The sequence below is a fragment of the Mya arenaria genome, chromosome 8 (genome assembly GCF_026914265.1).
Source record: "Mya arenaria isolate MELC-2E11 chromosome 8, ASM2691426v1".
In the NCBI taxonomy this organism is placed as follows: domain Eukaryota; kingdom Metazoa; phylum Mollusca; class Bivalvia; order Myida; family Myidae; genus Mya; species Mya arenaria.
In genome coordinates this window covers 30908387-30922493 of record NC_069129.1, presented here as the reverse complement: position 1 = coordinate 30922493, position 14107 = coordinate 30908387, and the positions used below count along the sequence as shown (strand labels likewise).

Genomic DNA, 14107 nt, shown 5'->3' with positions numbered 1-14107 from the left:
CATTAAAGTATAATAGACATTTAGCAAAAATTACAGACAAGACCACATGATGGCAAATTCATTTACCTCAAACCACATATTGAACTTCAGAGTGTTACCAATCTGCATGATAAACACGGTCAAGTTGTTCATCTGGAATTAAGGTTGTCAACAAAGTGTTTTTCACTAATAACTGTTTACCGTAGACCAAATACTAAGGTTAACTGTCTCATAGATCTCTCATAACTTCCAGCCAATGACAATACATTGATAGCCTTTGGGGACTTCAACATTGACCAGCTGGCTGAGCTTAAGCCCAGTGCAGACCGTCACAATCTTCAGGAGATTATGGACTCTATCAATCTAAAGCCTTCACCTCCACTCTGGCTTGGACCATATATATGTCTCAGATATGCCTCACAAAACCGTTGTCATGGAAACCTTTTGGACTGACCACACAGCTGTCTGGATTGCCTTTTAAGTGTTTACCATTATCATTTAAGGTTAACCATTTCATATAATCATGCCTACACAATGCTTACCAAACCTTTCAATTGATATCAGTCAACAACTAAATTGAATTACTATTTTATAAACACACATCCCAATCATGAATTTCATATCTACCCATATTTTTCAAAAAATTCAATTTTAATTAACTTTAAAATATTTGTGTACATGAAATCTTAGATGATAAAGTGTGTCATCTAGGGTCAAAAACTAGGTCTCTGGGACATATTTTATTGGAAAAGCTGATGTATTAAAAATGTTAAAAATTTTCCTCACACAAATGGAATAGTTTCTGTTGATCAGGTTATTTGTATGAACGATATCTCCGATAAGTATAAATATGGGTCTTTTTGGTTAAAAATACTAGGTCACTAGCTCAAATCCTAGGTTTGCAAAATTGCATCATCAAATAAAAAATCCGGCTTCAATGCGGCATTGCCGCATTGGCATCTTGTTGATGCTATAAAATCAGATAAGTATAAACGGTATTCTCATTGATTTTAAGAGGCCTTGTGGACTTTTATTCTTTACTGGGGGTAACGGCAGACTGTGTGTGTAAGACCAGGGTGGGGTGAGGGGAGTGTAGAGATAAGAAAGTAAACACTGGTTTATAAGGACTTTTTGTTTTTCTTTAGTCACCATTTTGAAGCTAATGATTGTATATCTATAATATATTAAACAAGTTTTGCCTTTTTTATTTATTATTCAAATATGGAAATGCAAAACACATTTTAAATAGAGTAAAGGGACTAAATCAGGGATAAGGAACAAGAATAACACAAACACTGAATCATGCTTTTTATTTCATGTAAATCTAATGATCATACCTAGAGAAACATCAAATTTAATCTGATCTCCATTTCTCCAAAAATGTAGCTGTCCGAGGGCCTATTCCATCCATGACTATCACTGTATCTTTCATTTTTTCATAGCAAAAGGAGAAAGTGTATTTCTTTCTCAGATACACACTTATTAAGGTGTTGGCATACAATGACATGCTTCTGAGTTGTTGTATCCTATTCCCTCAGGTAGTCCTATGTTTCTCCCCATTTAGGTAGCATTTGATGATGTGTACATTGCGTTCTGGATGTATTTTCAAGTTTACACATGATTTATATCATATTTGAGGACATTTATGTGGTTTTAAATGATATTTGGCAGGACCTCTTTCTTGTATGGATGGTTCCAGAAATGACTGCAGAGATGCAGCCATGACTGTGTCACATGGACTGTATGATGATATTGTGTGAAGACTAGTACAAGAACTGTATCTCTGATCCAATAGTACTACCGGTAATTACTGTCATTTATTGTGTCAACAGTTTTTGCGTCGCCTAACTAGGCGACATATACGGGTTACTTTTGTCGTCGGCAATTGCGGTCGTTTCCCGTTTTCAACTGTCCGGGGCATATCTCATAAACAATAAGTGGTATCAACTTGAAATTTCATATGTAGATAGATCTCATTGAGGGCAAGTGCAGTGCACAAGAACTGTTACTCTTGCTTCCAGAGTTATTGCCCTTTGTTAATTTTCATGCTCAAGTTTTGTCCGGGGCATATCTTGGAAAAAATAAGAGTTATCAACTTGAAACTTCATATGTAGATAGATCTCATGGAGGGCAAGTGCAGTGCACTATGACAGTTACTCTTGCTTTCTTATTTTTAGAGTAATTGCCCTTTGTTAATTTACATGCTTAAACGTAACTCTTGCATCTATATGTTTATAGTTATTGCCGTTTGTTAATTTTCAAGCTTAAATTTTGTCAGGGGCATATATCGTAAACTATTAGAGGTATAAACCTGAAACTTAATAGGTAGATAGATCTCATTGAGGGCAACTGCAGTGCACAAGAACCGTTACTCTTGCTTCCATATTTTTAGAGTTATCGCCCTTTGTTCATTTTCGTTGTTAATTTTTGTCTGGCTTAACATTGTTACCTTCATTTCAAAAGCCACCTACACTTGAAAGTTAATAGGCTACATCATTGTCTATAAACGAATAAAATGCCAATCTAACAGCTATAATGTCGACAGTAAATAATTTGTTAGGCGACACATCCGACTCGCGGAGTTCTAGTTAATAATTAATTATTTTAGCTGGATTGAAATAACTGCTGATGGCTTATAGAATCCCTCTCCAGTCATTTGTAGGTAGAAACCTGAACAGTGGTGTCCATTTTGAGAGGCACAAAGAACTCCTACTAACAGTGGACAAGCAAAACACTGGCACTCTAACCCTATGTTTCAATGAGTATTTTTATAACTTTTAAGTTATAGTTACAGCGTCACCAAAACCTTCCACAGACAGTATTAGACTGTTAATTATCAAGAAGAAATGTTCATATATAAAGTCGTTTTGAAATGTGTTAAGTTGGCTTAGTATCTTTGTCAATGTGTCTCAGTTTTTGACATCAGGGTTGTAAACCAGGATATTGACAAACTTTACATATCAGAAGGTCTGTAATTCACATGTACTATGTTTTCCTATGTAGCTTGAGTACACAATCTCCCATCAGCAGACTGAGATAAAGGGTTTGAAGGAGAAACTGATGTCACATGATGTCTCCGCCAGTCATGCAATAGCCTCCTTGTAGGGCGAGATGAAAGTCAGGGGGAACAGGTATGTGTTACAGTAGGAGACTGTAGAGGAGGAAAAGTAGAGGTATTGTCATACATTTGAAGTGCTGGGGCGGTATTTATAAAACATCTTCAGTCATTTCTTAACTTAGGTTCATTTTTTAAAATTTCATTGTCAAATTAAAACAAAAGTATAAAGGTTTTTAAAATAAAAAAAATATTTATATTAAATAAAATCAATGACAATAAAGAATATCAGATATTATTGAGATATTATATTATACTTAACTGTGGAAAATGACTTAAGTTAGGAAATGACTTAAAGCTGCACTCTCACAGATTGAACGTTTTGACAATTTTTTTTATTTTTTGTCTTGGAACAAGCCAATTTTTTGCGAAAATCCATGAGAACCAGTTATATAAGAGTGCTGGCAAAAAATTAGATCGCAGATTTTTATATTTACCGGGTAAGTTCAAAAATTGATGTTTTATGCATTTTTCTTAAAAGCCATAAAACATTAATTTTCGAACAGAAATATGACAATCTATGATCTGATTTTTTTGTCAGCAATCTTATATCACTGGTTTGCAGATATTTACGCAAAAAATTGATCTTTCCATGACAAAAAATAAAAAAGTTGTAAAAATGGTATATCTGTGAGAGTGCAGCTTTAAGATGTTTTAGGAATACGGCCCCAGGAATCTTTGACCTCATTGACAGAGTTGTCATTGATGCAGAAGTTATGTGAAACTTTATCTTTTGGATAAAGAGTATTTAAAGGCCCATTTATTTTTTGGCATTAGCTGCTGTTTTGATATAATCATGTATAAAACTTTTGTGAAAAGTTTATCAAACATGTCAAGGTGGTACATGTGTCAGTGAAGACATGAACTTGATTTTTATAATATATTATTATAATGAAAAGAAAAGTAGAAAATAAAGATTAGAAATAAATATTTCGTCGGCAGCAGGGATCAAATCCCTGTCCTCTAGGTTGTCTAGTCAGGAACCATATCTGTTACACCACAGTACACAGATACCTTATAAGGGTTTTATGTGACACACATGTATCATAAAAAGTAACAATTTGGGCGGAACATTGAAACGAAAGATGTCAACATTTGAATGGTTATTGTTATTGTTTTTATAACATTTTTTAAACAACAAAAAGTTTATAACATTTTTCTATCATATATACCAGAATACTCAACAATTTGAAGAAGCCAATCGTGAGAAAGACTCGATGGTTATGAAATATGCACAGGCAGAACACAAAATCTTTGAATGCCTCAACAGAGGGGAACGGGCAGAGGGATAACTTCATGAGTTGGAGAAAGAGCTGGCACAGTTTTTGGAAAAGATGAGGATCATTAAAGACCATAGGTCAAAGGTTTCTGCCGATCTCGAGGCCAAAGTTGGTGTTTGAAACTGTCATCAGCTTATTTTAACAAACCCTGCTAAGTTAAATCCATAATTTGAGCAAGTCATGAAAGCAGTTTACTAGTCAATGACTTGCATGCTGGTTGCTAATTTTGACCAATGGTGAATTGATACTTTTGGGAGTGTTTCAGTAAGGTTTCTTGCAATGATAGTTCTAAAAGTGATCAATAAGCAGGATGAAGAAAAGTACATGTTTGTGATAAAGGGGTAAGTTATTTGAGGAGGTGGGATATGCAGTCTTGAAAGATCAACTTAATACAGGACGTTAGAAAAGCGTCCTGGCATAATATCCCCTATATATATATATATAACCTCCATGTGCCAACTGTATGTTACAGATAGTGGAGATTGCCAACCTAAATCAGGAACTCGACAACAGTGGAGAGATGGTCTGCTCTACGGACACTCATGTCAAGTGGGCACAGAACAAACTCAAGGCTGAACTTGATGCTCACAAGGTATGCATTGGCGCATTTATGCTATTGAAAAAACATTTATATGCATTGGCCTGACTGACTGACAGAAATGTGGGTCCCAGTGATCCCAATTGTTGCCATTTGCGACAATATATTTTCTTAAAATGACAGCTGCCCACTCAGCGGTCAGTCTCTGCAGTTAATCAAGCTTGTCACTGTTGATATTCTATTGAATAAGGGCACGACAAGATTAATTAATTGTATGGGTTTTGCGGATTAACAATGACATCCTTTAATGATAATGGCGCTTCGTAGCAAAAGTGTGAAAATTGTTTACAAGAGAAAAAGAAGACAAATTTGATATCTCTTTGATGCGATGAAAACAGCAAAGTCAATTAACACAGACCCTTAACACAGAAGTTTTCATGTGTTTTGCACTCAAGGATGTCCCCTGGTATTTGGGTGATGTGTGAATACCAAACACTGTTAGTGGATTACAATTTCTTCATTTTTTATTGACTTCGCCGTTTGGGACCAAAATTGGAAAAAAAGTATATTTGAAATAATATTTTTTTAGGAATTATCAAATGTCAAAAAGTGTAGTACAGTACTGTATCTCATGTTCCTTCGTATTACTTGTAAATTATCCAATTAATGTCAAGTTATATTCCTTTACTTTGAGAAATATGGGCGAACATTGACATCCATTTGTAGTACTCTTGATTACTTGGAATGCACCTGTATTTTAGAGCCTAAAAACTATTTTCTTATGCAAGCAGATACATGTAAAGGAATGAGTTTCCAACAAGGGGACTGCATCATCAAGAATCCTATGAACACCTTGGTACCTTTGAGACACTTTAACAGTGCAGTTCTACTGCTTAAAATCTCTCTTAGGAACGAAATATCTCCAAGGATCCTAGAAAAAATAGCTCCCAAAGCTACAACTATCCAAAAGCAAAGTCTCTTGTCTGTTGTTATCCCCCGCCGAATCAATGATTTCGGTAGGGGGATATTGTTTTGGCGTTGTCCGTCCTTCAGTCCGTCCATCTGTCTGTCCGTCCGGTACCATATCTTGGTAGACATTGATCAGAAAATGTTCAAACTTGGTCAGAATGTTCTCCTTGATCAAATCTCGACTACTTTTAAAAGTGGGTCACTTGGGATCAAAAACTAGGTCACTAGGTCAAATCTTAGAAATATCTTTGGTCAAGTTATGTTCAAAATTGGTCATGATGTATCCCTTGAAGAAATATCTTGGACTTATTTAAAACTGGGTCACATATGATCGAAAATTAGGTCACAAGGTCAAATTTTTCAAAAATCTTGTCCGAAACTATTTTATGGTGGTGACTGGTCTGATTAAGTTCAAACATGGTCAGAATGTTCTTTTGCATAAAATTTCGACTGCGTTTTAAAGGTGTGTCATATGGGTCAAAAACTAGGTCACTAGGTCATATCTTACGGAAATCTAGTAGGTCATGTGGGGTCAAAAATGAGGTTACTGGGTCAAATCTTAAAAAAACCTATCTGGACCAATCTTCATGAAACTTGATCAGAATGTTTGCCTCGATGAACTATTAGATGTTTTGAATCTGGTCACGTGGAGTCATAAACTAGGTTTCTTGGTCAATTCTAAATGTTACATTATATACATTTTTTTTTTTTAATTTCAAACTGTTGCAATCAAACTCATATATATATATATATATATATATATATATATATATATATATATATATATATATATATATATATATATATATATATATATATATATATATATCATCAGCAATTGATTTCCATTCCTTGACTTAGCCCAATCAGGCGGGGGATATCAATTCAACGAATTTGCTTGTTTTATTTCCATTGTCCCTATCTGTAACAGGATACCAAATCTCAATTGGACAAGATGAGTGTGAAGTTTAAAGAAGCCAAGGAGGAAACTCAGCAGATCCGCCGTGATTCTCAGGGCATCATTAAACAGTACCAGGTACATACATGCGTAGCGTTAGTTAGGATTTTAGCCAAGTTTTAAAAAGGGCAGGGTGCTGCAGAAAAGGGTGCTTAGGGAGAAAAGGGCATACTGTATTGGGCTATGAAGAATTTGAAAATGTAAGGAATGCCCTCCATATATATATATATTGACATATTGCAAGTATTTGAAACAAAAAATGTTCAGGCCATGTTTGAAATGAAGCATGTACATGCATATGTGATGAATTGTTTGTTTTAAGTAGAATAAGCTGCAAAGAATGCAGACAAACATGCGTATGTTTGGGAACAACTGTGATAGTTTGAATCCAGCCTTACATCTTAAAAGATGTTTGGTTTGGACAGCTTTGACCCATTGACTTATCGCTAAACAAGAGTATGTATGTATGTATTTCTTTATACCTTGCAGTCAAGGATAACATTTGAAAGTGCAAGCACTTATTTCCAATGGGGTCCTTTGTTTTTAGCATAGTGACAAGGTGAGCTTTTGTGATCACAATTTGTCCGGCGTCCGTCCGTCCGTAAACTTTAAACGACATCTCCTCATACACCGCTTAGCCAATTTCATCCACAGGAATGTTCCTTGGGTGGTCCCCTTTAAAAATTGTTCAAAGAATTGAATTCCATGCAGAACTCTGGTTGCCATGGCAACCAAAAGGAAAAACTTTAAAAAATCTTCTTCTCCAAAACCACAAGGCTTAGGCCGTTGATATATAGTAGGTAGGATTACCAAATGGTCCTCTACCAAGATTGTTCAAATTATGGCCCTTGGGTCAAAATTGGCCCCGCCCCGGGGGTCATGGGTTTTCTCTATATGTTTATAGTGAAAACTTCACAAATCTTCTCCTCTGAACTTACTTGGACTAGAGCTTAAATATTTGGCATGATTCATCGTCTAGTGGACCTTTACAAAGATTGTTCAAATTATGGCCTTGGGATCAAAATTGGCCCCGCCCCGGGGGGTCATGGGTTTTCTCTATATGTTTATATGAAAACTTCAAAAATCTTCTCCTTTGAACTTACTTGGACTAGAGCTTAGATATTTGGCATGATTCATCGTCTAGTGGACCTCTACAAAGATTGTTCAAATTATGGCCCTGGGGTCAAAATTGGCCCCGCCCCGGGGGGTCATGGGTATACTTGATATGTTTATAGTTATAACTTCAAAAATCTTCTCCTCTTAATTTACTTGGACTAGAGCTTAGATATTTGGCATGATTCATCGTCTAGTAGACCTCTACAAAGATTGTTCAAATTATGGCCCTGGGGTCAAAATTGGCCCCGCCCCCGGGGGGTCATGGGTTTTCTCTATATGTTTATAGTAAAAAAAAATCAAAAATCACCTCTGAACTTACGTTGCTTGGAGCTTAGATATTTGGCATGATTCATCGTCTAGTGGACCTCTACAAAGATTGTTCAAATTATGGCCTTGGGGTCAAAATTGGCCCCGCCCCGGGGGGTTACGGTATTCTCAATATGTTTATAGTTAAAACTTCAAAAATCTTCTCCTCTGAACTTACGTTGCTTAGAGCTTAGATATTTGGCATGATTCATCGTCTAGTGGACCTCTACAAAGATTGTTCAAATTATGGCCTTGGGGTCAAAATTGGCCCCGCCCCCTTGGGGGGTCATGGGTTTTCTCTATATGTTTATAGTGAAAACTTCAAAATCATCTCCTCTGAACTTACGTGGCTTAGAGCTTAGATATTTGGCATGATTCATCGTCTAGTGGACCTCTACAAAATTTGTTCAAATTATGGTCCTGGGGTCAAAATTGGCCCCGCCCCGGGGGTCATGTGTATTCTCCATATGTTTATAGTTAAAACTTCAAAAATCTTCTCCTCTGAACTTACTTGGACTAGAGCTTAGATATTTGGCATGATTCATCGTCTAGTGGACCTTTACAAAGATTGTTCAAATTATGGCCTTGGGGTCAAAATTGGCCCCGCCCCGGGGGGTCATGGGTTTTCTCTATATGTTTATAGTTAAAACTTCAAAAATCTTCTGCTTTGAACTTACTTGGACTAGAGCTTACATATTTGGCATGATTCATCGTCTAGTGGACCTCTACAAAGATTATTCAAATTATGGCCTTGGGGTCAAAATTGGCCCCGCCCCGGGGGGTCATGGGTATACTTGATATGTTTATAGTTAACACTTCAAAAATCTTCTCTTCTTAACTTACTTGGACTAGAGCTTAGATATTTGGCATGATTCATTGTCTAGTGGACCTCTACAAAGATTGTTCAAATTATGGCCCTGGGGTCAAAATTGGCCCCGCCCCCGGGGGTCATTGGTTTTCTCTATATGTTTATAGTAAAAAAAAATCAAAAATCACCTCTGAACTTACGTTGCTTAGAGCTTAGATATTTGGCATGATTCATCGTCTAGTGGACCTCTACAAAGATTGTTCAAATTATGGCCTTGGGGTCAAAATTGGCCCTGCCCCGGGGGGTTAGGGTATTTTCTATATGTTTATGGTTAAAACTTCAAAAATCTTCTCCTCTGAAATTACTTGGACTAGAGCTTAGATATTTGGCATGATTCATCGTCTAGTGGACCTCTACAAAGATTGTTCAAATTATGGCCTTGGGGTCAAAATTGGCCCCGCCCCCTTGGGGGGTCATGGGTTTTCTCTATATGTTTATAGTGAAAACTTCAAAATCATCTCCTCTGAACTTACGTGGCTTAGAGCTTAGATATTTGGCATGATTCATCGTCTAGTGGACCTCTACAAAATTTGTTCAAATTATGGCCCTGGGGTCAAAATTGGCCACACCCCGGGGCTGATGGGTTTTCTCTATATGTGTTATAGTTAAAACTTAAAAAATCTTCTCCGAACTCACAAAGACAAGTAACGTCTTAATTTAAACTGGATAACATATTTAGTACACATACCAATTTTCAATATGGGCCACATACAACAATTAATAACAAATATACATATATACTAAGATACACACGTAAAATCAAGTAGTGACAAGAGCTTAGATATTTGGCATGATATATCATTTAGTTGACTTGTACCAATATTGTTCAATCTTTGGCCCTGGGGTCAAAAAATGGCCCCACCCGGGCGGTCATATGTTTCCTTATATATGTATATGATGAAAACTTAAAAAATCTTCTTCTCCGAAACCAAAAGGCGAAGGCCTTAGATATTTGGTATGAAGCATCGTTTATTGGACCACTATTAAGATTGTCCCCCACGCCCCGTGTTCATAGGCTTAGGTTTTCAATATTTGTATATAATAGAAGCATTAAAAAAAAATCTCTCCGAATTCACAAGGACTAGAGCTATTTGGCATAATACATCATTAAGTGGACCTCTACCTTTATTGTCCAAACTTTGGCATTGGGGTAAAAAATGACCCAGACTTCTAAAAAACCTTAACTACTTTGAACCATCCAGATTTCTTATCAAACCAATGTGCAATATATCACAGGTGAGCGATTCAGGGCCATTTGGCCCTCTTGTTTGCTGAAGGGACAGCACGCCGAAGAGACAGTGGTGGGATACAAGGAAGTCCGGGTGCGACACCCTAGCTCTTTTTGAAGAGACCCCTTGGTTCTTTTACGTGCTCAATGTAAAGCACCGAGACACAGGGTACATCTTTCCGGGGTTAAATCAGTACTGATTACACCACTTTTCCAAGCACTACCCTTTAAATGTTGAGTGACAGGCAAGGGAGCTACTTACACCAACTTTTAAAGTCTTTCAGTATGACGCGGCTAGGGATCGAACCAACGACCTCCTGCTCTGTAGGCAAACACCTTAACCACTAGGCCAGAGAGACGGTAGGAGAGCAGCATATAACCAACGATTGTTTTGCTATATTCAGTCGTCATGATATAATTTGAGTTGTGCCATTTACAATGATTAGCTTGGCCCACTGTAAACAAAATGATTTTAGCTCGTAAAAGGTGAGTTATTGTCATAGCCTTGGTGTCATCGTTGTGCAAAAACTTTAACCTTGGCCATTACTTGAAAAACAATTAAGATATTTGAATGAAACACAGTATGCATATTTCCAGACACAATATGCATGTTTGCAGAAAAGCCCCTAATACCGGCTTTGACAATTGTGGAGTAATGCCTGATTTTTAACGGAAGAAGATCTATCGATAAGCGTTGCTGAAGGTTGGCGTTTTGTTGACTTTTTTTGCAGAAGTTGGAGGGAGTAAAATCCACCGGCCAGGATAAAGAAACTGATACAGAGGAAACCTGACCTACATGTACATACATGCGTATACATGGTTAGGCAGAGCTGCAGCTTAATTTAATTTCTTTTGTAATTTGTAGGAGACAAAGTGGGTGAAATCCAAAGTCTGCACCAGGAGCTGGAGAGTTAACCTTCTTGCACATTTTTTGAAACACCAGTTGATTTTGAAACCAGCCTCATATTATGATGTGCATGTACTACTCCATTGCAGGAATCTAAAGAGCCTAGGCAAGGAACTCAAACAGAATGAGTCTGAGCTGCTGGAAGACCAGGTCCTGAAGACCAACTACGAGCTGGTACGTAAATAAATTTATCAAATATACAGGAATATGGAAAAATATTCATGTTGGTTGTCTCACTGAAAAACTACATTCACTGCCATAACCAAGAGGCTGTCAAGGGGACTGTAGAATTGTAAGTTATCTTTCTTTCAAACCCACAACATTTACAGCCCTATTCAAGAGGGCTGTCCTGAGGACTGTAGAATTGTAAGTTATCTTTTTTCTAAGCCACAATATTTACTGCCATAACCAAGAGGGCTGTCATGAGGACTGTAGGATTGTAAGTTATCTTTCTTTCTAAGCCACAATATTTACTGCAGTTACCAAGAGGGCTGTCCTGAGGACTGTAGGATTGTATGTTATCTTTCTTTCTAAGCCACAATATTTACTGCCGTTACCAAGAGGGCTGTCCTGAGGACTGTAGGATTGTATGTTATCTTTCTTTCTAAGCCACAATATTTACTGCCGTTACCAAGAGGGCTGTCAAGAGGATTGTAGGATTGTAAGTTATCTTTTTTTTCTAAGCCACAATATTTACTGCCGTTACCAAGAGGGCTGTCCTGAGGACTGTAGGATTGTAAGTTATCTTTCTTTCTAAGCCACAATATTTACTGCTATAACAAGAGGGCTGTCAAGAGGATTGCGGTCTTATAAGTTATCTTTCTTTCTAAGCCACAGTATTTACTGCTATAACAAGAGGGCTGTCAAGAGGACTGTAGAATTGTAGGTTATCTTTTTTATAAGCCTCAATATTTACTACCGTAACAAAGAAGGCTGTCAAGAGGACTACGGTCTTGTAAGTTATCTTTTTTTCTAAGCCACAATATTTACTGCCATAATCAAAAGGGCTGTCATGAGGACTGTTGAATTGTAAGTTATATTTCTTTCTAAGCCACAATATTTACTACCATAACCAAGAGGGCTGCCAAGAGGACTGTAAAATTGTAAGTTATCACTCTAAGCCACAATATTTACTGCCATAACCAAGAGGGCTGTCATGAGGACTGTAGTCTTGTTAGTTATCTTTTTTTTCTAAGCCACAATATTTACTGCCATAACCAAGAGGGCTGTCATGAGGACTGTAGTCTTGTTAGTTATCTTTTTTTCTAAGCCACAATATTTACTGCCATAACCAAGAGGGTTTTCCTGAGGACTGTAGTCCTGTAAGTTATCGCTCTTTCTAAGCCACAATATTTACTGCCATAACCAGAGGGCTGTCATGAGGACTTTAGTCATGTAAGTTGTCTTTCTTTTTAAGCCACAATATTTTCTGCCGTAACCAAGAGGACTGTCAGGGGGACTGTAGGATTGTAAGTTAATTTTCTTTTTAAGCCACAATATTTACTGCCATAACCAAGTGGGCTGTCCTGAGGACTGTAGTCTTGTAAGTTATCACTCTTTCTAAGCCACAATATTTACTGCCATAACCAAGAGGGCTGTCATGAGGACTGTAGTCTTGTAAGTTATCTTTCTTTTTAAGCCACAATATTTTCTGCCGTAACCAAGAGGGCTGTCAAGGGGACTGTAGGATTGTAAGTTATCTTTCTTACTTAGCCACAATATTTACTGCCGTAACCAAGTGGGCTGTCCTGAGAACATCCATTTGTATTGAGAACCAATCTGAGAGTCCCAAGCATGGATATGTGCACATATTGAAAATAATGCATTCTGCTGATGCACATGTTGAAGAAAAATGAATCATCGGGGGGGGGGGGGGGAGTATAAAACTTAAAATGAGCAGCAAAGAGAATCACTGTTACTTTCTGGGATATTGTGTACTTTGACACAATAATTGTTTTTTGAATCACCTTCTGTAAACCCAAAATTAAGTAATAAAAATGGATTTTTGGGTTCATTTACTATCTAAACTGGCTGGAATGTGTTACATGGTGACTAAATAATACTGCATTGTCCTACTGCTTTTTGTAGACACAATTCATTATACCCAGTCTAATTCAACTCTCATAAAACTGTCTTATGAGGTTTCATTAACCATTTTGACACAACTTTTGTGGGTAAATCCAGCTGCCACACACCATTATATTTCACATGTATTCTATGTTTTTCCTATTTGTTGTAGGTCACAACTGCTGACCACACTCTTCCAGATGAAGAAAATAAGATGGAACACAGAAGACTTGTAGATAGATGTAATTGGATGTACCACAATATGACATGTACACTGTCGGATAGGCATCGAGGAATGAAAGTGCAAAAAGGTTGCAACCGATATTAAATCAACCATCTTACACTCACCCCTAAGGCTCAACTGAATGATTTACTGTAAACATGTATGGCTTCAAATTAAGTTGATTTATGATGAAGACTGAAGGTTTCAATGTGAACTTAATTGTTTCTGAGCATGTTGTTGCCGTTCTTTTACTGTCTGAATGAAATTGTTTTCTAGTTGCTGATTGATTTTTACCTTTAATGGTGTAAGGCTATTTAAGCGTGATGAATTTGAGAATAATCTTTTCAAGTTAATTTCTATTTTATTTTGGCAATAAAATATATATTTGAATAAATGGTTTTCCTTCAAATAAAGAGTAATCATGGTTGACTCTTACGCTAATTGCAACAAGAAAAATAAACAATATTGGTGATAAATGTGCCATATTTTATAGAATTATAACCACTGCTTTAAGATTCCGCGTCCTGATTTTTACTGAAATATTTTATATTAA

The 14107-nt window shown here is 36.9% G+C and overlaps 1 long non-coding RNA gene across 1 annotated transcript; it reads left to right on the top strand.

Annotated features, from left to right (window-relative positions):
* The first annotated feature begins 4848 nt into the window (after positions 1-4848).
* LOC128242363 (uncharacterized) lies at positions 4849-13829 on the top strand. Its single transcript, XR_008262592.1, has 4 exons — positions 4849-4966; positions 6813-6917; positions 11354-11438; positions 13504-13829. It is a non-coding gene; the product is annotated as an uncharacterized LOC128242363 (long non-coding RNA).
* The last annotated feature ends 278 nt before the right edge of the window (positions 13830-14107 follow it).